A 24825-nucleotide genomic window follows, 5' to 3' on the forward strand; every position below is an offset into this window, starting at 1 on the left:
TCTGCTGCATCAGCTGGAGCTGGGGAGATGCTGGGGGAGCTCCTGTAGGCATCCAGTGACAGGAAGACATCAAAGGAGAGCCGTTACTGAGGCAGCAGCCAACAGATGCTGCTTCATGCGCCCTTTGCCAAGAGTCTCAGAGCTGGGAGTCTCTGGGGCCAATTTAAAAGCAAGTTCCTGAGGAAAGAAGCCGGAAAGTTTTCTGAAAACAGTAGTGGGAGCTAATCTCTAATAAAACAAAACTCGACCATTCATCTGGAAAGATTTCATACATCAAATACAAGTTAAATAAAAAAGACAATTTGATTAGCAGATGCTGATTTCTTTTTTAATATTGACTTTGAAAAGAGTTCACAGCCATAAAAAGGCCAAGCGCTGACTTGAAAGCTTTAGACGCTAAAGATAGATCTAACAATGCATTTACAAGGGTGCAGCGTGTAATAAACATGTTTGTAAAAATAAAATGAATGAATGCCCATGAATCTTAAGTGCCAAATAAAGAAAAATAGAACATAAAAGAAAGAAATAATAAATTCAAGGCCCCCGTCCTAACACTGTGTAATATGTATGTTCAGCTTTTCACATGTGCACAGCTGGCCCATTGAAGAACAGTTCAGAATCCTCTCTGGCCTGGTTTCTGGAGGGGCTGCTGACCTGTTCTGTCTCCATGCTTTGTCTGAGGTCCAGAGAACCTCACAATTGGCTGCAGTCCCATAGCTTGACATTTTGAACAACTATACCAAAATGTAGACATGGACTTGCACAGACTTCAAGGCCCAATCAGAATGGATCTACTCTGCAAATGTACTGGTTTTCATTCATTTTGAGTACAGACGTTGAGCACCGACTAAGTTCTTTGGAGCTGCTGAAGATGCTGGAGATGTGGAGGAGTATGAGAGTAAACATCTGCATCCTCCTATAGAGATTATTATAGGGAAGGAGATCAGGGAAAAGCAAGCAGGAAAACAGGCAGGTAGAAGGCATGGTCATGAAGAGTACCCTGAGTCTAGGAGACAGCGATTGTGATATTCCAGTGTAAGGTATAAAATTACACCTAAAGAGAAATGTTTAGTTTGCTGTGTGTTTTTAAAACCAACAACCTTGCTCAAAAATTAAGTATTTAGACCATGAGAAAGAAGAAGAACTCAGGGGACTGAATGATCAACAGGCTTACTACTAGGATTGAAAGCTGAGAGAAGAAGTCAATTGAGGAGAAGTCAGGAAATGGAGATGACAAATATGTGCAGGACGTATGTGTGCAAATTTCCAGTAGGGCAGGACTCTAGATAGCATGGGAATGCAGAGAGCCCTGTTTACCACCATGTGATCCAGCGTGGCACCCAGGGAGGGTGTGAGGACAGAGATAAGAAAGGCACTCCAGTGGCTGCTTCACTGGAAGTCAAGCCTGGGAAGGGAACTGAGAAACTAAGGAAGAGCCAGGCAAGTATGAGAGACTTTCAAAGAGATGAAAGTATTTCAAGAGGGAGGGATGGGCCAACTGAACAAATTCTTGCTGATAGGTCAAGTCAACTCAGAAAAGAAAAGCAACCCTTGAGTTTGGGATCATGGTGCCACTGGCTGTTGGCTGGTCAGAGCAGTTTCCATGGGGGCATGAAGAGAGCAACCCATTGGAGGACATGTATGAAGGTGCGGAACTGGAGGAGATCCGCAAAGACAGTTTCCTGAGAGGTGACCGTTTAAGATCAGTGGGGAGACGGCACTTCATAGAAGATACATAAGCAGAGAAAGAAAGGAGGTTTTCTGTTTTGTTTTAATAATCCATGATACTACGTGGTGTTAACTTGCACATGGTAATGGTGGAGGGGAGGGGAAAGAGAGATTGATTCATTATATAAAAGGGAAAAGAAAGTTTTTAGGAAAATTCTTCAGAAAGCAAAAAAAGGATGGTTTAGGATTCTATCTTGTCTATTTTTCTGTTGCTAATAACACAGTACTGCAGACTGGGTAAGTTACAAAGAATGAGCTTTTTTTGGCTCATGGTTCTGTCCAAGGATGCAGGGATATGTCTGGTGATGGTCTTCTTGTTTTCAGAGTTTTGAAGTAGTGCAGGATGTCATATAACAAGAGATAGGAAGAGAGGGGCCTAGCCAAACTGGCTTCTAAGGCTGGTCTTTTCTTGCAATAACTCATTAATCCATTTATGGCTTGAGTGGGTCAAATCTATTCATAAGGACAGAATTCTAATCACTTCTTTTATTTTATTTTTAAAATTTTTTATTCTAATTTGTTTTATATGACAGCATTGCAATTCATATTACACATATTGAGCACAATTTTTCATATCTCTGGTTGTAAACTTCTTAACAGTCCTAACTCATCCTGCTTCTTAACATCTCACTAAGGGGCTTCAATTTCAATGAGTCTTCAGAGGGCAAACCAGATTAAAATCATAGCAGATTCAGGACCCATTTGGAACATTTGATCTTTGGTAAAATTAGGGCCATTGCATCCATAGAAAAAAAGAGGTAGATAAAAGTGGGGGTATGCATTGGGCTTATAATTTCTGTGTTGGGAAAACCAAGAATATTCCTAAACACATATTTCCATTTTCTCGATGAGTGAGGCAGATTTGCCAGTCGAGTGTGTACATGTGTATTGGGAGTGATTCATTTTTGAACATCCAGGAGATAGGAAAACATCTGGAGTCATTTCTGAGATATCACATAACATTGATATAGGAAAATGCAGGTGAAGGTGTATCAGCCCATCTAAGAGTGGATCAGGGAAACTGCAAGTTTCCTTGTGGCTACTCCACTGATGAATGACAAACATGGGGAGGAGATGGGAGGATGACCAAAGCTGGTATTGCCAGGAGAAGGCAATAAGAAGGAGAGTGGCAGGGAGTGAAGGCCAATAATATATTAACTAGGATTACAGAGCTCTAAATCACAAAGACCAATACTAGAGTGGCTTGAACATATTGAAAGTTTCTTTTGCAGGAGGTAGGTGACCTGGACACAGTAGGGTAGCTCACTTAGTTCAATGTGGTCCTGTGACACTCTGACTTTGCCATCCTTGGGTTGCAGCATTACCTGCCTGGTCTGAAGAGGCAGCTAGGGTACCAGTCCTTATAGTCATGTTCCAAACAGCAGGATGAGAAAAGATAACAAAGAAAGTGGAAAGCACACATTAAGAAACACTCCTGGAAGCTGCCACATGACAATTCCCTTCACATTTCATGCATTCAACTTCATTATAGAAGTCATCTGAGCAGTCATTTGTCGAGATGAAACAAGGAGGCCATATTTCTGAGGAATGTTAGGGGACAGAACGCAAAAGGGAAATTATCCATCCATCTCCCTAGGAGGATGACAGTTGATGAGGATGATGTGTGAGGCCAATAGGTTGAAGCATCTATGACTTCAGATATTTTCTGTGCAAGAGTCTAGAAGGAGCAGACTATTGTGGGCAGCCTGGGGCCTATGGCGTTGACATTCTGGTAGCAGTGTGTGAGTCAAAGAAGGGAAGTTATTAGAAGGAAAGAGGCCCGCAGACTTTGATGGGGCTTGCTGTGAGCCCAGGAAAATGAGTGTTGGAGGAACCCTTTCCTCAAAGCTCCTACTAGTTTCTACAATGGAAAGAATTTTGGATTCATCTCTGTTGACATCTAACTGAAAACTAAGAAGAAACTTTAATTGTGTATTCAATCATTTGCTCATCAGACATTTATTGACTCCTAAACATTGTGTTAATCCCTAGAAATCAGTTAATATGAGGCTCTTCACCTCTGCTTCTTAAGAGAGATCACTAGTTAAACAGATGATTTCAACCTGGCTCTCCAGCCAGTAGTCAAAGCTGTTGTTTACAGTAGTTGCCATAACAACTGGTTTTAAAGCTAAACAGCTAGCCAATTTCTCTAGATAGCTGAAGGAAAACCATAAACAAATGTGTCTAACTCACCCAAATGGCCCATTACTTTTATTAACAGACTGAGACACCTGGATGTCCTTGTGCCTTGGTGACAGGGTTGCTGGCGGTTTTCGTGAGTGTCTGACTCTGAGTCATGGGACATAACAGATGGATATGTGGTTTCCATTTGACAATTGATTTGTGTGCTCTTTTACTCACTGCAGAGCTTTTAGGCTGGTGCCTAATTTAGGTTAAAGTTTCAGAACAGCTCTCTACTGCAAAAGGGCCTCTCATCTCTGAACAGATGTCTACGGCCATGTGCTTCTCTGATTAACACCAAACTTTAGGGTAACTTTGGGCAAGGTTTCTTCTGTATTTATTTATGAGAGTTATGCTAAGCCTCTATGACCATTGTAGCTCCTAACTCGGGGGGCTGGGGGCGGGGAGGAAGCATATCAAAACAACCAGTCACTGAAGAATGGAAATGCAGCCAATTAAAATTAGGTTGCTTGATTTCTACAGTGGCTGAAAACCAATTTGACCAGATTTTTGTTTTGTTTTGTCTGAGTTGGTTCTACTTGGAGGACATCAATTTCCACATTGCGTAGGCCCTTTTATAAAGGCATGTCATATGGGTTAGTTAATTTAGAAGGCTACAAAACAGACTGTTAGAATGGAATAGAGTCAAAATTGATATGACTCATTAAAGCATGGATTGCTCTATCATTGACTAAGTTAAAATAAAATTAAAAATGTCAGAGAATACAGCTTCAATATGGATTAGAGAGTTTCTGTAAAATTATGTGTGCAGCCATATTCTAGTCAGTTAAGAGTCGGGATGTAGGCTGGAAGGAGTGATTATATATGATCTTTGTGTTTATGTTTTATATAATACTTTAGAGGTCCACCTTTTCTTCTTCCATCCTTCCTTCCTTCCTTCTATTATGAGTGAAAGTCAGAAAAGAAGATTAAAATATTTCATTGCAGACTAAATTTCAGCTGTTGTATAAGACAGTGTGGGAAAATTATTATGACCTTTTCATCTCACAATTCTAAAGAAGTTCTGTAATTTTTTGAAGTAGAGCTTCAAGTAAACTTACTTTCATTTAATTAGAAAGAAAAAAATTATAAACTTCAAAGCTTGTGATTCGTCAGCCTTGGGTTCTACCACCCTTGCAGATTACTAAGCTTTTATTTTAAAAAATAACTTTGTGACCATATCCCCTCTCCTACAAATAACATAAAATTTTATTTTCACTTGTTAAATAAAATTTAATGACCTGCAAAGTGAACTGGAATAGAGATTGAATTGGGAATGAAAAGAAAGAGCTCCTTATCAATATCTCTTTTAAATAAATATTATACAGCTGTGTACCAGAGAAGGACATTGAGATAAATTAAAAAAAAAATTAGAACAAAAGTTGGGCAAGTTCTTGCCCTGAGGGAGCTCACAGTCTAGAATGGAAAAGACATTAATCAAATAATTATAAAAGATACAAGCCCATGCGCTAGAGCTAGATGTTGGTAATGGGGAGATTGCACACATGTGGGGACAGGAGGAAGTGGGAATCTTATGCATTTTCAATTTTTCTATGAACCTAAAACTGCTCTAAAAACCAACCTATTAAAACAACAAAAAGAAACCACCAAAAAGAACAAAACATATAAAACCCTAATAGTAAAAGAGCTAACATGGGGAGGGACCTAGTACCATGAGAGGGTGTTATCTTGGTGATGTGATCTGTTGTGTGTGGCAGGTATGGGGGGGTGTCCCCCCATCCCCCACCACTCAGGTGGAAGGCAAGATCTAAATGAAAAGTTAATGTGGATCAGACAAATGGTTCAATGCTTTGGAAAGAGAGAAGAGTATATTTGAATCCCAGCCATAGAGTAAAGTAGGGCTTGGCCCATTTGAGGATAACCAAGCCTCTGGGGTGGATGTTGTTGAACTGCAGAGAGCAAGTGAACTCTGTGGGAGCTGAGGCTGGGGAGGGGGGTGGTGCTGTTCAGGTACTAACAGCTGTAGGAGAGTAAGGTTTCTGAGGTGCTATAATAGCAATTTATTTTAAGCAATGTCCTCAATTGTTTCATCTATTGAGGAATGATTTGCAGTGAAATGCAAAAATCAGTTAATTTTGATCCATGAAAACCATGTAAGTTCAGCACCCAGAGTAGTCTTTCAATCTCCCAGGGACCTCCTATACCTCCTGCTCCCCTGAACCCCTCCACAACTAAGATTTCTCTGACTTCTACCCCATGGATGAGCTTTGCCTTCATCAAAAAAACTATTGATGTCTAAAATAACATGATGAATTTCAGTAATGGTGCCATGCAAGAGAAAGTTAAGTCACACATGTACTCATTGGAATTTGTATGACACCATCCCACCAGAACACAGCTTTTCTTTAGGAAAGAGTTCCTTTGCTTTACTATGGAATGCAATTTGGAGAAAGACAGAAGGATTTGGCTGTGAACCAGAGAAAAAAAAATATTTTCCTTCTTGTAAGAAGGGAAATGGGAATTAGGGAAGAGCATGGCACCAGTTAGTAGCAGGACTCTACAGCAGGACCCCTGAGTGTGCATCCTCACTCTGCCATTGTCCTCCCCATGACCTTCAGGGAGTTTAAGAAACTCTCTGTGTCTTAGCTTCCTCATCTATGGGTGAAGACTGACTTGTGCTATCCACAGTACAATAGCTGGAAAGACTGAGAGTGTGGATTCCCTATTGACTGCACCAGGAAAGCCAAATGGACTGATAGGAAGCAATAAAATTTTGGTCAGAAGAATTCAAGTTCAAGAATTGGGAAGAATCCATTCTTGTGTAAAATTCCAAAAACACCAAGAAAAGATGACTTTTAGTAAAGAAAGAAAAGGCAATTCTTCAAAGGGCAATCTCGACACACACAAATATCAACAACTGGATCAGAACATTGGTGTTGGAATCTACATTATATTCTTAGGTCTGCTAATAAGGCAGCTTCCTCTTGTTGTTTTTTGTAAATGATAAATCAGGCAATATGCAAAAAGTGCATGGGCTGAGTATTAGGCAAGCAAGTTCTCACAAGTACCATAAAGATGAACCAGTCAGTAATATTTTTGATATCAGGTGTTTACAAAGTACATGTTATAAAACAATTCCAAATTCTTATCAAATACAAATACAATTCAGGGAATAAACATGGAGGAAAATTGGCCATGAAGATTTCATAAAACTTCCAATTAAATAAGAAAAATTACCTTAATTGCAGAAAGGCTCTTTTGTGGTGAAGAAACAGTTCAACAAATTTAACCTGCACTTTGAATCATACAAAACAACTTTGTTTATAATGCTGTCTTCCTGTTATGATGGTAACTTTTGTAATTGCTGTTGCTGCTACCTAGAGTATAAATTAAATATCTTTTTTTTAAGGGAAAAAAGCCTCTTTTTCTTTCTCTTTCTCTCAGATAACACAGGGTGATTTTTAAAAGATCTCTCTCACACACACACACACAAAATGTTTCCTTTTCAATGCTTTGGGAAGAAGTCTTCAGAAAGAATGAACCAAACACAAAACATAAGAACTTTAAAAATAAGTTGAAGTGAATTGTACATATATGAACTCTATCAGACTGGTGGGATTTCTTTCTGATTAGAGGTTGGAATCCTATTTTGGGATTTTCCCTTTTCCTGTATCCATTTTTATTTCTTAAATAAAGAAAAAGGGTTAGCTGCCTGCCAGTGCACAGCATTCTGGTTTTAACAGAGAAATTTGAAATCCAGGCCATGGAGAAAATGATACTTTCATCCCTTCAGCAGTTCACAGTATGAAGCATTTGCTGTGGACTCCACACCTAAAGACCTTTGGGGCTCTGGGCTCCAGCTCTGGTGGCACTGAGCCCTAGATAGTATTGGTAAGTTCTCATTAGCTGCATTGTCTTCTGAACTTGACCTTCAATATGGTTCCTCATGAGCTTTTCTGTCCTTGCTTTTTAACTTTTACTTCCAGGGAAGCATGCCGTGCAGCTTCAACAAACCCCAGAGGAACTGGTGACCAGGTCTGGATCAAGATCAAGAAATCCAGGTTGCAAGAAAAGTTAAGTGAGGCAGACAGAAAAAGGCACAGGCTTTGAAAGTAACTTTGTATGCTTATCTTTTGAAAACAAAATGGAGAGTATAAACTTTTATCAATGGAAGGAAGGAAATTGAAGCTTTACTATTAAATTTAAGCAATGAGCTCCCAGTTATCTGGCTGTATATGCAACTCCAGTGTAATCTGCAGTGGAGAAGACTGGTCCTGTGTCTTAGAGCAAAGCATGATGGGGAATTGAAAGCATGTGACAGGCATCCTGCACTTCAAGTTTGGGCTGTTGGCTTCCGTGAAGCATCCATGAAGTGGGGGCTTAGGTAGGAGTTTGGGAGCTGCTCCTGGTCCCTTCCTACCAGGGTCTGGGCATGCACTTACCTCCTTCTCCCAACTACCTTGTAGATGAACCCAGAACCGAAACTCTTCCTTTTTCTTCAGATCCTCTATTCTCTTTCCCCTTGGGTCTTTCCTTTCTTTCTCAGATTTCTCTACCAATTGTGGCCTCATTTACCTGCCCCATTTTGGGTAGGTCTGCTGGGGTGGAGTGGGAGTAGGAGAAGATAAGCAATGCCGACCAGTCAGCAGGGACACTCTCATTATAGCCCCTGAAAATTGTTTTTGCTATTTTTCTAAAAGAAGCTCCCTCTCTTTTTCAGTTTCAAGATTTATGGCCAATGTGTCCCCTGAGTAAAGCTTTCTTTAAGAAGTGAGGCTGGCTTAGGTGTAGGCAAAGCCTCAAGAAGGGAAGTGGTATTTGTCAGACCCCTGGGAGGGAGCATAAGTGGTCTGGTGGTGGAGGGAAACACTACCACAAAAAATAGTTCAGAGTTTGAGCTCTGAGATGGCCTACTTCTGAGGCTCAAGTTAGCCTTTGGGTTATCATAATTGATTTGTTTTTCATTTTGAATTTCCTCAAGCATTCTAAGCATTTCAGGTACTATACTACACCCTCAGGACACCAACTTTGTGTCTTTACTGAGAGAGTGAACATTTGGATAGCATAGGGAAACAAGTGCAATGGGTTAGATCTGGAAGGCCCCCCAAGGGCCCACTTGGTAGAGCCTTGTTCTCCATCATGGAAGTATTGGGAAGTGGTGGACCTTTAAGAGGTGGGAGGTCACAGGACATTGGGGGCATACCTTCTTATGAAGAGTTTTTATGGGGCCTCCTTCTTCCATTCATTCTTCTTTTGCTTTCTGTCCATGAGGTGAATGGCTTTGTGAGATGCATTTCCATCATGTGTTGCCTAATCCCAGGCCCCAAAGCCTAGGGCCAAGAAATCATAGACTGGATTCTTCCAAATTGGGCTGAAAGAAACCTTTTTTTTGAATTGATTATTTCAGGTATTTTGTTACAGTAACAGAAAGTTGGCTGAAACAACAGGGATTTATAATGAAATATGACAAATATTAATAAAGATTTCATAAAATGATATGGTCACAAAGCAGAATTTTAAAAATCTCTTATTTATGCAAAAGAAGTTGTCGGACTAAGATTACTTTTTATGATTAGCATAAACTAATGATACTAGGTGAAGAAATTTGACATCTTTTCAAGTATCTTGTGTTCTTAAAGAAATATCCTTAGCTTTTAGAATATATGGTTTTTAATTCTCTGGTCAGGCACCTACTAGTTCTAAAAATTTAATGAAATTACTTAAAATGAATGTCTTAGTTGGCTTTTCTGCAAAATGTTAAATAATATAACAATTCTTAATTCATAGATTGTTCTGGATAATTAAATTAGTTAACACATGAAAAGTGCTTATGTCCGTGCTTGGTCCACAATTAGAACATAATAAACTTGCTCTATCATTACTCTATCATTGTGATGGTTGTTCTCATCATTGTCAGCATCATTATCTTATCATTTTTATTTCTAGTGTACAAAAAAAATACTTGAATTGAGTTGTACTTTCAGGAGACTCTGAGACCGACTTGGCTAGATTGACTTGTGTTCCCATGTAGCATAGTTGGAAAGGCTCATGGGCTTGATTGCCTACTGACTGCACAGGAGAGTCCATTTATAATGGTTGGTACAAATAAACGTTTTGGTCAGAAGAATTTAAATGCAAGAAATCAGAAGAGTCTAATCTTGAATGATTCCAAAACACTTACCAAGAAGATGATTTTTTTTGTAGTGAAAAGACAAACTCCTCAAAGAGCAAACCCAAATAATATTAACAACTGGATCAGGTTATCAATGTTGGAGTCCACATTAATAGTTCTATTATTATTAATAGAACCAATATCAGTCCATTCTAATTGGCTAAAACACTGATAATAATATTACAGTGTTTTATCTTGATATAGATTATGAAGAATAGCTAGATTATAAAGAATAGATATCCTATAATAGATAAATATTAAGTACACGCAGGCACAGACAATCTATTCTCTGATTAATGACTAGGCTAGAAATTAAAAGTAATTCTATTTATGTCAGAATCCTATGTCACAACATTTTCATATCTTATCTTAAAATAGTAATCACATTTTCTCAGTTTGTTCCAGTGAGTTCAACGTGATTACCATTACCAACATATTAGGACATGATAGAATACATGAGAGAATACATGAGAGGATTTTGATCCATATATGGTAAACTCAAAAATGTAGAAATATAAAAAAAAATTTAAACAAAGAAAATTTGCAAATATAAGACAAAATAATTTTCTCCTCATCCAAAGATGTTTGGTTTTTTATTCCCATGCAATGCACCAACTCAAAATATAGTGGCTTAAAAATAATAAAACCAAAAGTATATATAAAATTTAATAATTAGATCCATGTTTTTGAGTAGATTCATGTTTTTTGAGTATATCCTTTACAAATCTATAATTGGGGCAAGGCTCAAAGTAGAGGTCCTGTGTGTTTCATGTGGTGTAGAGTGGGCTGGAAGAATCTACTTCTAATCTGGCGCACTCACACAGCAGAAAGTTGGAGCTAGTTAGGAGCTCAGAGAGGTTTGAGAGTTGTGGGCTCAGATGCTCTCCATATTTGCCTCCTCACAGGCTACTTGGTCTTCCTCCTAACATGGTGGCAAGTTTCAAAAATAAACTTCCCAAGAGTGAGGAAATAAAAGTTGCCAATTTATTAAGAACTGGGCCAGAAATAGAAACAATGTCACTCCCACAATATTTTGGTCAAGCTTCCTAGACTTCACTTTCCTAAAGAGGAAATAAATATAGACTTCACAGAAGTACTAAAAAAAATGGGTGTTGTGATATAAAATATCTAGTCTCCCTTCAGACACAAATTGTTTACATTTCTTTCACATATATTCATTATTATGGTTTAGATATGAGGTATCCCACAAAAGCTCATGTTCAATGCAAGAAGGTTTAGAGGTGAAATGATTAGGTTATGAGGGCCTTAACCTAATCAGTGTGTTAATACCTGGTAAGGATTACCTAGGTGGTGACTGTGGGTAGGTGGGGTGTGGGTGAAAAAGGTAGGTCACCAAGGGCATGTTTTGGGAGTTTATACTCTATCCATGCTTCCTGTCATGTCCTAAGCTGCTTTCTACTCCTACATTCTTCTGCCATGATGTCTGCTTCACCTTGAACCAAGAGTGATGGAGTTGTCCATCTAGGACTGAGATCTGCAAAACTGTGAGCCCCAAATAAACATTTGCTCCTCTAAAATTGTACTTGTCAGATCTTCTGATCAGTGCAGTGAAAAAGCTGATTAAAACACTGACCCACTTCCGACACTTAAAAAGAGTCTCATCAATACTGCATCAGATTGAGCCTCAGGGCCTAAGAATTATCACTAAAAATCAAGTGTAGGCATAAATGAGGCTCTTCAAATATGGGTATTTAAGCATAGTGCCTAAGTATAGCCCCTCTTAGTGAGAAAACAAGAATAGAAGACAAGTTCTCTGCCCAATATAGTCAGCAAACAATGGTAATGCAGGCCAGGGCACCTTTCATAGAGTCTCCTGTTCAGAGAAAAAGGCATGTAGTGGTGACTACAGCTACCCTGGTGCTACAGTCATGCTAGTGTGTCCACTTCCTTGACTGTGGCTTATTTATAACCCCTGAGTATTTCCTCTATCATTCATGCTCCTCCTCTTTAGGTTCTAAGTGTCATTCTCTATATCATCCTTCCTTTTCAGTAAGAAAATAGTTTGTAACAAAGTGGCTTCTGCAGTCTATTCCAGCCCATCAAATAATGTGGGCCCAAAGCTGTTAGGGTCTGTAAACAAGTCAAGATGGCGCCTGGCATTTTGCAGAGGGAGTGGTTTGTGAAGTAACGCCAGCGAGCCATTAAGTGTGGAGATTCCTTATTGGTTGACTGCTGTATGTAGTTTATGTTAATTAAGATAAGCTGTGTGGAATGTAATATATATATATATATATATATATATCCCCCTGGTCCTACAATAAACGGCTCCCATTCCTGCTGTATCAAGGTACACAAGTTGTTCGTCATCCCCCAGTTATTTTGCTGCAGCCGGACTGCGGCAGATGGTGGCCCATATGGGGAGCCCCGGGACACTAGGGGGTAAGTGACGAAAAAAAAAAAAGGACCTGAGCAAATCTGCTAGGCAGATAGGGCGAGAGGAAAAATGGTCATTTTGAGAAAATGGAGAAGATTGATGCAGTATGTTTGTGTCTTGTTTTGTCTTGAAATGTTGTATTGTCTTTGTGATGAAAATATGGAAGGGGTGAGAAGTAAATTACTAAGGGAAGAAGGCACCCCAGTGGAACCAAGAATAGTTAGGGCATGTGTTGATAAGAGCCCAGGAACTCTAGTCAGAAAGAAAAAGAAAGTTCAGAAGAAGAAGGATTATCAGGAAAAAAGTTGCAGCAAAAGGCTATTACTGAATACTTTTCGTTACCGGAGGGTGCGTGAATCGGTGCGGCGGCCGCCACGTGCGCGAGCCGGTCATGGCGCAGCAAGGACTTTCCAAGCAGCAGCAGCGGGCTCTTCCCCGCCCCCCACCCAGAGAGCAGGACGCCACTGCAAGAGCCCAAATCCAAACCTGACCCGGAGGCACGGTCTCGCAGGCTCTTGCTCCCTGTGCCCAGTGGCAGTTTGAGTCCGGAACACTCCCCAGACTCTCCCCGTGGCCATCTGGGGCTGCCCAGGACGCTGCAGGCGGAAGATGGCCCTGAAGTTTGATCATTTCCAAGGCCAGTAACTACAATGGTTCTCCCACACCTGGAAGCTAATGAGTAATGAGCACTATATTAAGGCTTATTTCAAATGTAAAAAACCTTGAGATAATGTACTAAATTGTTCAGAAGGTTGTTTTCTTAGCGACTGCTGGAATACTACAGGATTTTCTTTAGCCATCCAGAGTTCCTGCCTTCATCCCAGTGCCGGTGAGGAGGGTGGAAGAATTTCCAGTGTTGCTGAAAACTGGACGAGACTTCGACTGAGAAACGGACAAGACTTCGGAGCTGTTGCTGTTTCTGCTGCTACAGCTTAGGCTAGCTGCCTGAAGAACTTACCTGGACTGTGATTTAAGCTAACTGCCTGCAGAACTTACCTGGACTGTGATTTACCTAGACTGTGAGTTAATCTATTGAGACACTGCTTTACCTGGACTGAGACAACAAACTGTAATCTATAACAAATTGTAACTCGGTGTCATTGCTGGTATAATTTGCCGCAGTCCGGCTGCAGCAGAATAATCAGGGGGGTGACGAATAATTTGTGTACGTTGATACAGCAGGAGTAGGAGCCCTTTATTGCAGGATAGGAGCAGTATTTATACATTCCACACAGCTTATCTAATTAGCATAAACTAAATACATCAGTCAACCAATCAGGAATCTCCACACTTAATGGCTTGTTTTTGTTACTTCTCAAACCGCTCCCTCTGGCATTTTGCCAGGCACCATCCAGACTTGTTTACGAACTCTAACATTCCCCTGGCAAAATGCCAGGTGTTATTTTGACTTGTTTACAGACTCTAACAATAATTTTTCCAAGGGCTTCTTGCATGGAGCCATCAATTGGCTTGGTATTGTGGCATTTTGTATCCTCCCCTTCTTCTTGTAGCAGATTATTTGTGGTGTTTGTGTAAAAACCACTATGGTCATTATTTAAATTAAACAAAAGGGGGAATTGTTAGGGTCTGTAAACAAGTCAAGATGGCGCCTGGCATTTTGCAGAGGGAGTGGTTTGTGAAGTAACGCCAGTGAACCATTAAGTGTGGAGATTCCTTATTGGTTGACTGCTGTATCTAGTTTATGTTAATTAAGATAAGCTGTGTGGAATGTATATATATCCCTCTGGTCCTACAATAAACGGCTCCCATTCCTGCTGTATCAAGGTACACAAGTTGTTCGTCATGCCCTGGTTATTTTGCTGCAGCTGGACTGCGGCACAAAGCAGTTGGTTGCTTTAAGCAGAAAAATTACTTTAAAATATTGTGGGTTCTCTGAATCTTATTTGAATTTGCACCATTAGTCAAAAGCTGAATCCCAAATATCTTTGCAATAAGATCTTCTCATACTTGAGTTGCCATAATGATACTATGTGAGTAAAACTCTGTTCAGATACTCAAATTCCATATGGTTTAATAGAGAGGGTCTGTGTGCCATGCCCTGAATACCCTTGGAGAGTCTTTGGTTCTCTTAGGAATTTGTGCAGTGCTGTGTTAGATCTTCTTTGACAAATGGTCTATTTATCCCACCTGGAAATTGATCTTTAGCCTGAGGCCCTTTCCTTACTTCAAGAATTTTTCAAATCATCTGTAGAGCCTGGGAATGAGAACATTATTATTTACAAATCTAGATAATCCTCATTCCTTTATATCTAAGAGTTTATTCTTCCACACATTTAATTTCAAACATTATCAAAACCTTTTAATATTTTTTTCCTTTTATTCGTGAGAACAGAAACCTGGCAGACACCAGAAATCATCACAGGAACCTAACTGTGCTGGCACCCTGAGCTTGGAGGTGTGTTAACTCCAGAAAGGCATGAAATATTGCTTAATGTTTATTGTTTAAGCCACCAGTTTGGGGTATCAGTTATGCACCCTGAGCTAATATTTTTAATAAGATTCTCGTTTTTCTCTCATTAGGTTCATGCTGGCGGCTGAATTTTGTTCTTCCCAAATCCATATGTTGAATTAATAACTCCCAAATTATTTGAAGACAGGGCTTTAAGAAGGTGATTAAGGTTTTAAAAAAGATTGGTTGTATTGTAAAAGTTGCTTCCTGATTTAATAGGACTTGTGTCCTAGTAAGTAGAGTAAGTCACCTGTGAGAGACCAACCTTACACGTGACTGAGTCAACCCCTACATTCTAAGATAGTGGTCCACTCTATAGACATAAATTTAAAAGATTTCATTCAAGTTAGGGGACATCTCCATGAACTTTCTTTATCATTTTAAAAGACAACAACCGTAGACTTTACAACATGACCATAAGAACTGAACACAACCAACCCATGTTATTCCCAAGTTTCATGTTCTATAACTTAATGTATTGAGCTTATATTGTAACATTTTAAACCAATAATTTATACACCAATACTGCACAAATAACTCTCGCTTTTTATAACATGTTGTCAAAATAAATGTGTCTTCCAGGTTGAAACACCCAAGGGAATTGTTTTAGGAGGGTCTGACATAAGGAGATTACATTTAGTTTTAATTTACATTTAATTTGCTGTTACATTTGAGGCTATTTATTTTCAAGCAAGGTCTTTTTTTCTCTATTGTCTTTATTCCTTTGATGTACAGCTCCATAAAGATGTCAGTGGAATTCTTCACCTTTCTACCAGAGGTCTTTAAGTAATTTCAGAAGCATATTTTATTTCTGATTTTATGAATGCAGAACTGGAGACAAAGGGGCCTTCAGTCAATTGCTCAGGGACACAGAGAATCAGCAGCAGCTCTGTGTGGGGGTGTGAAAGCCCTTCTCTCTCTGGAATATCCTCTTCTAATTGCTGAGCAGAGCCACCTAATGTACACTTTGCTTTTAGAGAGCAATAGTTATTGTTACCTGAACTAGCATAGACTAAATTATAATCCCATAATATGTGAAATTACTTTTTTCAGTAACTTAGTGCCATATTTTTCTGGAATTCTATACAGAGTTCAGGTGTGTGTGTGTGTGTGTGTGTGTGTGTGTGTTTTATCCTAACTACTATGGCCTCAAGAATTTTTTTTTTTTGTCTCCAGAGCTGGAGTATCTGATCTCTTCCTTGTATAGTCAGGGATGCAACAGAGATAGCAAATCATTTATTTATTTTAGGAAAGTCAAGTACAACATTGGACTTCTTACAGAAATCAAGAATACTATCAACAATTGGCTGGCACTGAAGATAAAACTTGCTCAAATTAATGCTACCTAATGTTGCAATTAGTTTATCATTACTTTTTGATACATTTTAACCAAATTGTTTTTTTTTCTTTTTCTTTTTTTGTTGTATTGATGCATTATACATAGTAGAATTCAGTGCTGAATATTTATACACACATGCAATATAGCCAAGGGATTTGGTCAGTTTCACTTTCCAGTACCTTCCTTTTCCCTCTCCTCTTCCCCTCTCTGATCCTCTTCCTCTAATCTTCTGGTCTCCCTTCTGTGTCCGTATCCCTCCATCTTATATTCCTAATATTTTTTTTCTGAGAATTTCACTTCAATTTCATTTAAATGCCCTTTTTTAAAAAATGATTTCTCCCTCTTCTAGTTCTCTGTCCAAAACTTACAAATATCTTTTTCTTAGCTTTGTCACTTTATAACAAAATAACAACAAAATATAACAACAAAAATAACATCATACACTAAACTGAAGTAAGGACCACAGATAAATATTTTTCATTCAACATACATACTTAAAAAGAATATTGAAGTTCCACACAGAATCAATGAGCTCTAAAATTAAAAAATAACATCCTAGGACACAAAATGCTGGTTTGTAAGAGACAACAGGTGAGTAAGCAAGCTTTGTTACTCTGGGCATAATGTAATCCCTAGGTGGATCAGTGTGCTTATCACAAAACCAGAAGACACCACCAGGAGATTTTAACTCAGAGTGTCCCTGGTGGGTCTGTTTATCCCCCCTGGGAACCATGAAGTCTAACATTCATGTGGCCCATCAGACTTTGTTCTAGCTGAAAACGTACATCCCTGTTGAATCTACACAACAGTCTTACGAAGTGGGAACTATTAGCATAAGCACCATTGCACAGGAGAGGAGGCTGAGATCAGAGAGATTTGTTATGCTCATGAATGAAGCACATGTCCCTCTTGGAGACGTCCACCTCCGAGCCCATGCTCTCAACCACTGTGTGGTTCTGACTCTGAGCCTGGTGCCTCCACCTGTACATGTATCTTTGCGGGGAGAGAGGGTGTGGCATTAATGAATTTCTGCAGAAGTGAGCTGAAACTGTTCCCACATTCTAGGAGAGCTTTGTCTGAAACACTGAAACTTCCACCTTCCTTAGGCCTCAGCAGACCTCCGGCCTTCCCTGATCTGCATTTCAGGAGCTGGACAGAGGTTCCAATGGAAATGGAAATATCCAGTTCTCTAAGAACTATTTTCATGTCTGTTAGTTTTATGCTACAAGCTAGTAAAGGATATGGGAAACTTCTCCTCCCACCAAAAGAATTTAAAAGTATAGATGAACACATATTAACCATATTTTCTTTAAAGGTAGACTGCATCTTGGCATGATTTGGAAAATTTAGAAGTACCAGAAATCTTAGAAATTCTCTCCTTTATTCCCTGATTTTGAAGTTTGGAGTTAGAAATGGATAGTGAACGGGTTAGCCTCACACAGCTAGTTGGTCTGTGGCCCTGATACACACAGTCCTATTGCTGCATCAAATTATATTTGAAATGGAGATGCTTTTGTGTAGGAAATGATGTCTGCTTCATCTAGTAAAAACTTGCATCTCACACATGCTATGCAGTAGCTGTTTACACAAATGTGAGCTGCACTTTCTGTACTCTGCTTTATACCATGTATGAGAAGAAAGGTGATCAAGTGTCCCTAAGGGAATTCCAGGTCATTCTTAGGTAGATTTTCACCAAATGATTTGGGAGCAATGGAGTCGGCGACAAGCGAGGACTGTCACAGTTACTTTGTGCTGTGTAACTGGGGCTCAGTGACCCAGGCAGATATGGTCACTGTGCTCTGGGTCTGTCTTAGGGCAGGACCCCATCTCCTACCCCAAGCTCCACCAGGCAGTGGACATTCACAGAATCTGGCACACTTTAAAATTATTTTTGTTTTTATTTCACTCTGCACATCTCTGCTGGAGTAAGGTCCTAGTGGTGACAGTTTACTTATCAGTTACTGTTAAAATGCCATCTGAGTGGTGACAAAAGCATCCATTAAGACATCAATAAACTTTCTCATTTCCCTCTACTTGGCTTTAATTTTCCCAGTAGCCCTTCGGGGTTTTCCCTGGAGTTCCCATTAACGTCTCAAAATTTTGAGTCTTTGCTTACATTAAAAATGGTGCAGGGCCACCTCAACCTGAAAGAACCTCTTCTGTGTGGAATCTGAATGGGTAATGTTCCCTGTCCTCTGAGATGGCCCTGGCTACCAGAGCACAGGTGAGACCAGTGACTTTCCAAATTGGTCTTTTTACATCAAGCATTGCTCCAGCAAATCCCCTGTACCTGAATGAAATGGGATGGATCAGGAAGGTTTTAAGCTTAAAGAGATGGGTTTATTCAAATAATACAAAGTATGATTTATACCTTTCATTCCTAAGTTCCTTCCACAGGAATCTGGTTTTAAATTCTTATAACTACACTTTATTTCTGACCTAAGGAGATCTCAGAAATTATATTCATCTGGGTAGTGGACTCAAATTCAAAAGATTTTATATCAAATTTAAAAAAAAATCAATGAATAGTTATCCTGGTTACAATTCTCTGAACACTGCTATTGTGTATTAACAATGTCAAATATGCAAAGTGAATTCTAAACCACTAAACACATAAATGAGATGCCCTCCTTTGTGAACCAGTGATCAGAACACAAACCTGTTAGGTCAAGCTAGTGTTACTAAAGAACAGGTCAAGTTACTTAACCTGTTCAATTTTGATTTTGAAGAAAATTCTCAGCTCAGTGCACCAGCTTTGCCCTGCTGTCAAACCCCTGACAGTACACCACCCCTGTCTAAACAAGTATCACAAGAAGAGTTGCATTCCATTCAAACAGTGAAAACTATTCTGTTCCTGTCTTCAGAAGGTGGTTCTGCACTTACCCACACCTTGTGACAGATCTTCCCTGGACTAGACCCAAGTGATGTGTTTACAATTTTACAGAAAAGTGAACATAACAGAATGGAGCAGAGAAATAAAACATCATTTTGCTGCCTCTGGGAGAGGGTGGAGTATCCCTGATGGAAACGTGTGTTCATCTTTCTAAAAAATCTTTATAAGCTGCTCTTTTGACATGGGGCTTCTCTGCTGAAATTTAAGGGTCACACATTTTATTACAATCCATCCTCTCTCTCTACGGAATAGGTTGAGGAAACATGTTGAGGCATATTTTGGTCTAGGGTTGAGCTGTATGCATGCAGCTAATAGACTCCTTATGCAAAAGATTCATAGCCTATAATGAAGCTACAGGGAATGAACCAACTCTTGAAAACATTTGTATTTTTAAATGCAATGCAATTATTTGTGAAATTATATTCCTTTTAATTTGGGGACGATTTTCAGGAACTATTGATATTTACTTAGAAGAAAAAAAAATGCATTAAAAATAAAGCACATAAATGAATTGAAAACAGGAAGTTTATCTGGGATACTCTTTCCTAAGCCAGGGAAGGCAAAACTGAAAGATTGCTACCATATAAATTTGATGCATAGGGCTATTAAACTTTTGTCTTATTTTTTAGGTGTTATCTATAATAATTGCTGTCCAAATCTACAAGACAAAACAGAGCAGATTCTCAGAAACCTGTTTTATTAAACATTTTATCCACTCTACTTTTAGGACAGGAAGTATTTTGGAAATATGAAAAATTAAGTGTCCTGGTTATAAGGAAAGGAGGAAGGAATTCTTAAGAGTTTTTCAATGTTTCAGTGTTGCAGCAGATACCAAGTGCAATAGTTTGGCAGTATCTTCCAGAAAGTTGTGTTGGAAACTGAATTCCTAATGTGACAGTGTTGGGAAGTGAGGCCTAAGAGGAGGGTTCAGCACATGGGGGCTCCTCTCTTGTGAATGCATTAAGGCCTCTTGTAAAAGGGCCTGAGGTTCTGAGTTTGATCCTTCTGCTGGAGCTCTCCTGCCCTTTTACCTTCTGTGATAGGATGATGGGATGTGAAATCCAGATGTGGCTCCTTGATCTTGAACTTTGTAGCCTCTAGAACTGTAAGAAATGCACCACTCAACCTGTGGTAGTCTGTTAAAACAGCACAAAATGGACTAAGACACTAGCACTTAATTATCCTTGGTAGAAAAGAAGAAAAGAGCTTCTTTTGACAAGAATGCATAGTAAGCCCAGATTCTCTTCATCTGTCCCAGGGTGTTGCGAAGGCAGTCTCTTCTTTTACTTCCCATGATGCTGTGCTGCTTTTGGTTTGCTCCACAGAACTTTAGGCAGCAACTTAAGAATCAAAGAACATATTTGTTCTTTCACAAACCTTTGTCACTCTTTTCTCCTCCTTATCTTCAAAAACACAGACAACAACAGAAGTCTGAAGGAGAAGTACACTCAGAAAAAGGAAAAGGAAAAGGAGAGAGGAAGGGAAAAATACCAAAGTGTAGCATTCCCTATATGTTGGTTCTATTCATGATGCAATTGGAAACGGCAAAGACGCAGACACAGGAGGGAATGCCCTTGATCTCAGAGGCTCCAGAGGCTGAGGCAGGAGGATCGAGAGTTCAAACCCAGTCTTAACAACTTAGCAAGACCCTAAGCAATTTAGAAAGAACTTGTCTCAAAATAAAAACTAAAAAAAAAAAAAAAACGTACTAGGGGTGTGTGGCTCAGGGATTAATCCCCCTGGGTTCAGTCCTATTACTAAAAACAACAATAAAAACAACAACATCAACAACAAAATAGAAAAGAAATAGCCAAAGCCACCACACATAGCTGCTAACTGGAGACAACTGATTTTTGCTCTTGGGTGTCTTGCACTCTCAGGTGTCTATGTACCTGTAGTTGTGTGAACCAAGGAGGGAATATCTTTTCTTTGTTATTTCTTTTCTCTGTCAAATGGTAGCTTCATTTGTATATTACAGAGCAAATCTTGTACAGAAGTCTAAAGCTTTGGTCCCTCCCTGGGGCATGCATACTCCTGCCCACTCCTGCTACATGGTCAGAGACCTCCTCGATTCATGTGTCAATCATCTTCCAGACAGAGCCCATCAGAACCCAAGGCCATCTGGAAGTCTGCAGAGTGTTTCCATGATACTGGTTGGAACTCAGTGCATCCTTTCATACCTCAAAGATTTTACAGATGGATTTTTGTTAGTTTCCATGTTTTGAAAATTAACCTCAATTTTATCATCGAAGGTTTTATTTCCATGTGACAATGGATTGACCTTTTTCCTTTGTAATGGTCTGCTGCAGATTTAAACTCCTATTGAGAGGACATCTTTGGCACTAGTGACAAAGCAGATCTTGCCTCTGGATAGGAATTAAAAAAAAAAATAAAGAAAGCAAAAGAAATCATACCAGAGACATTTCTTCTTTCTTTCTTTTTTTTTTTATACTGTGTTCATTTTGCATGTCATTAAATCAAACATTGCTCCTGGATTTCACATAACAATAGCTATGGTTACCTGCAATTATTCCTAGGAGGAGAATTTCTCAGTTCTTTCCTTGTCTCCCAAGAAAGGGCTCTAATAATACCTACTGCTCCATAAAGGGTCATGAAACAGAAACAAACAATGAACACACAGCCAGTTTTATCTCTTTCAGCTACAACAAAGCTCCTTTGCCCCTGACTAGGGATTTTCTACCCCTCTCCCATACTGTACACACAGACCAGTGGTATATTATTAAGATTATTTAAATTTTCTGGATTATCAATAAGTAGCTGTTATCTTGCCTCAGCTGGAGCAACTGCTATTTGCTGTACCACCCAAACCCAGAGCTGGTTTTTCTATTCATCAAGCGCATGTTCCGCCTTATGGGCAGAATATTCTGATTTAGGGTCACATCATGTGCTAAATGGCAACCATCTTGTGACCATAGTCTGAAGGACTTCTACCTTCTCATGGTCTTCTGACTGAGTTAACCTGTTCAGGACATCTAAGAATCATTTTACCCAAAGCCTTATTCAGTATTTTAGTTTTTATTCACAGCATAAATCATTATGAATGGCCATGAATCTTTTTAAAAATTTGGATCAATAATAAAACTATCATGTATTGAACTCCCTTAATGAAAGTTTTACACATATATCACTCCATCCCCGAGAAAGCACCAAGGAACACATATCACTACTATCTTTGATAGGAAATGGAGACATATAGAGCTAGTTAAAGGGGCTTAGACAAGAGGTATGACCAATGAGATGAACCCCATTCAGATAAAGCAGAGAACCACTCTCTTTCCTTTACAAACTTCTGTCTCTTGAGCAACAGGCTGACAAGTGTAACTTACCCATGATAAACCTCATAACCAGATACTGCAGAGAAATCTGCTCACTCTTGTGTGTATTTTAGAAGAGATCAGTTAAATCAGAGGGAAATGTCAGAGGTAATCTTTCTTAGGTAGCAACTCGATGGCTGTCAATGAATGGTTCTTAGCTTTTGTTAATTGGAAAATTTGATATTTTTAACACAAAAAATTCTCTATGGATCCATAATTGTTTTTTGTGTATGACAGATTTCAGAGGGATGCTGAAGGAGATCTGGAGACTGAGCTGGCAGGTGCCCCAACAGGGCAGAGAGTGCTAACTCTGGTTAGAGGTGCCTCAGGTTTGAATCTCCACTCTCACATTTTTTCCTCCCAGATTGACTTTCTTCTTATTTCTCAGATGGACATAATAATATTTGAGTGGAGAAAACATCTACTCATTGACATACTTACCTAGAGAAGATAATACTTATAAAGAGGTCAGCAAGTTCTTAACACAAAGTAACTAACATAAATTGGGAAGAAGACTCTGAGATAGAGATTTCCTAGGGGATGCTCTCAAGAATGACATATAGAAGGAGTGTGACGTCAGGAATAGCAGAAGAAGCAACTGAGCTGGGATATAGCTGCAACAGAGGCCTAAGGGATTCTGGGCCCCCACAGTTTTATGAATTGAGACAAAATTCCTGGGTCTTTGCTATCTTACTGGAAATGCCCATCTGTTGTGGTAGTTCCTTGGGGAGGACCACACAACTTGGGTAAATTGAGTAAGATGGCTTCTAAAGGTGACAGCAATTGCTGTGAATGAACTCAGCTGTTAACCTGTAGCAAGCTCTGATCCTGGAAGATGAAAGTGTCTCCATCCTGAGACTTGATCTGGCAGCACATGCCATCATCCCTTCCTGTAAGTACTTTATAGATCCTAAGAGGTATCATTATTATGGTTCATTATCTATTGATTTGTTTCATTAGAATGACCAACAGACATTTTGAGTCACTGTAGCACAGGAAACACAATCATCTCCTTGTAGAATGATAAATGACCTCATCCAGTCTTGGATATTTTGAACTATAATGTTTGCCTACATATTTTCTAATCTATCAAAACCTCTTGCAAAATGGTACAACCTGACCTGGGTGTTCTGGGTCATCACTTTTTTTGTTATCATTGTTCTGGGCACGGTGCCTTTACTAATGAAATTTAAGACTGGGGCGCTTCATCTCGCTGTTCAGCTTGGCATCAACAAAGGGCCTTAAATCTTTTTTTTTTTTTTATGTATTTGAATTAGTGTGCAGTTCACTGTTTTCTGGAGATGATGGAGCTACAGTTTTTTTTTTCTATTATATTTCATTTAGTTAGTTCCTAAACATTCACATCTTGTGCTTCTTCTTTTTTAACCTGTTGGCACCTGTGTCTTTTGGGGGGGTCAGGTCACCTTCCTCAGGTGTGTATTGTGCATCATGGTCCCTCCTTCTTCCGGGGGCCTTATGACACCTCCCTGTGCTTCTCAGCAGATTCTGCAACTGTCAGCTCCTGCATTTCCCCTCACTCAAGCAGCACATTTTTGCTAAGTGCTTCATATACGCCAGGAACTCGTCTATTTTATTACTGTGCAATTAAAATTAAGCTTTCTTACTACCTGTGTTTAGACTTACACTGATTCATAAATCAATCCTCTTTTGATGCAGAGCCAATCTAGTTGTGAATCTATCTCCATTGAGTACAATTCCATGTACATTTATTCCACATTGCTCAAAACCCCATGTATGGTGCACAGTAGGGCTACCTGCCCAGGCATAGGGTCCACTGGGAGATGGCTACCTATGTATTCTTTTCTACTTCCCTCTGGCATACAAACCATAGATATTGAGACTGACCTTTCAGCATCTTTTGGAACAATTTACAGAGTAATTTTATATTGGCAAATTTTATGTCAAATAAAAAAAATTGGCTTGCATTTGTATGCTTCTGAAATTTCATTTTCTTCTAATTCATTTTTATTGTATTTAACAAAATTATCAGATCAGAAAAAATTTGAAACAACCAAATAATCAGGCAAAATCTGAACTTGTCCTTGGCCATGTACCTTGAGAATAACCAATCCAGAGCCACAATTTCTCCATCTCAGCAAGGAAGTCATCTTGCTTTAAATGATCTTGGATATTTTGTATTTGCCACTTTATGTTATTTGAAGCTCCTTTTTAAAAGGATATTTTACAAAATAAATACTGGTTGAGGCTTTTCACCACAGGGCATCAGAGTCACCGTGAGCATTTAGATGTTCTCAGATATTGAGATTCATAGTCTAGGCCTGGGGTTTTTCTATTTTTATAGGACTTTGTCTATTTGCCCTCTCTCTTTA

At 39.2% G+C, this 24825-nt stretch overlaps 2 long non-coding RNA genes across 3 annotated transcripts in view; both read left to right on the top strand.

Moving 5' to 3' along the window:
- Nucleotides 1–1387: 1387 nt before the first annotated feature.
- The window catches only part of LOC125619545, a 28957-nt gene continuing 5519 nt past the window's right edge, over nt 1388–24825 (top strand). Inside the window, exons 1-3 of one of the 2 annotated variants that reach the window (XR_007351075.1) lie at nt 1388–1444; nt 1521–1647; nt 7857–7943. This is a non-coding gene — a long non-coding RNA (uncharacterized LOC125619545). The other variant, XR_007351074.1, reaches the window with a different exon arrangement.
- Nucleotides 14210–16251, top strand: LOC125619546. The gene is made up of 2 exons (XR_007351076.1): nt 14210–15067; nt 16157–16251. It is a non-coding gene; the product is annotated as an uncharacterized LOC125619546 (long non-coding RNA).

This window comes from Marmota marmota, unplaced genomic scaffold (genome assembly GCF_001458135.2).
Source record: "Marmota marmota marmota unplaced genomic scaffold, marMar, whole genome shotgun sequence".
In the NCBI taxonomy this organism is placed as follows: Eukaryota; Metazoa; Chordata; class Mammalia; order Rodentia; family Sciuridae; genus Marmota; species Marmota marmota.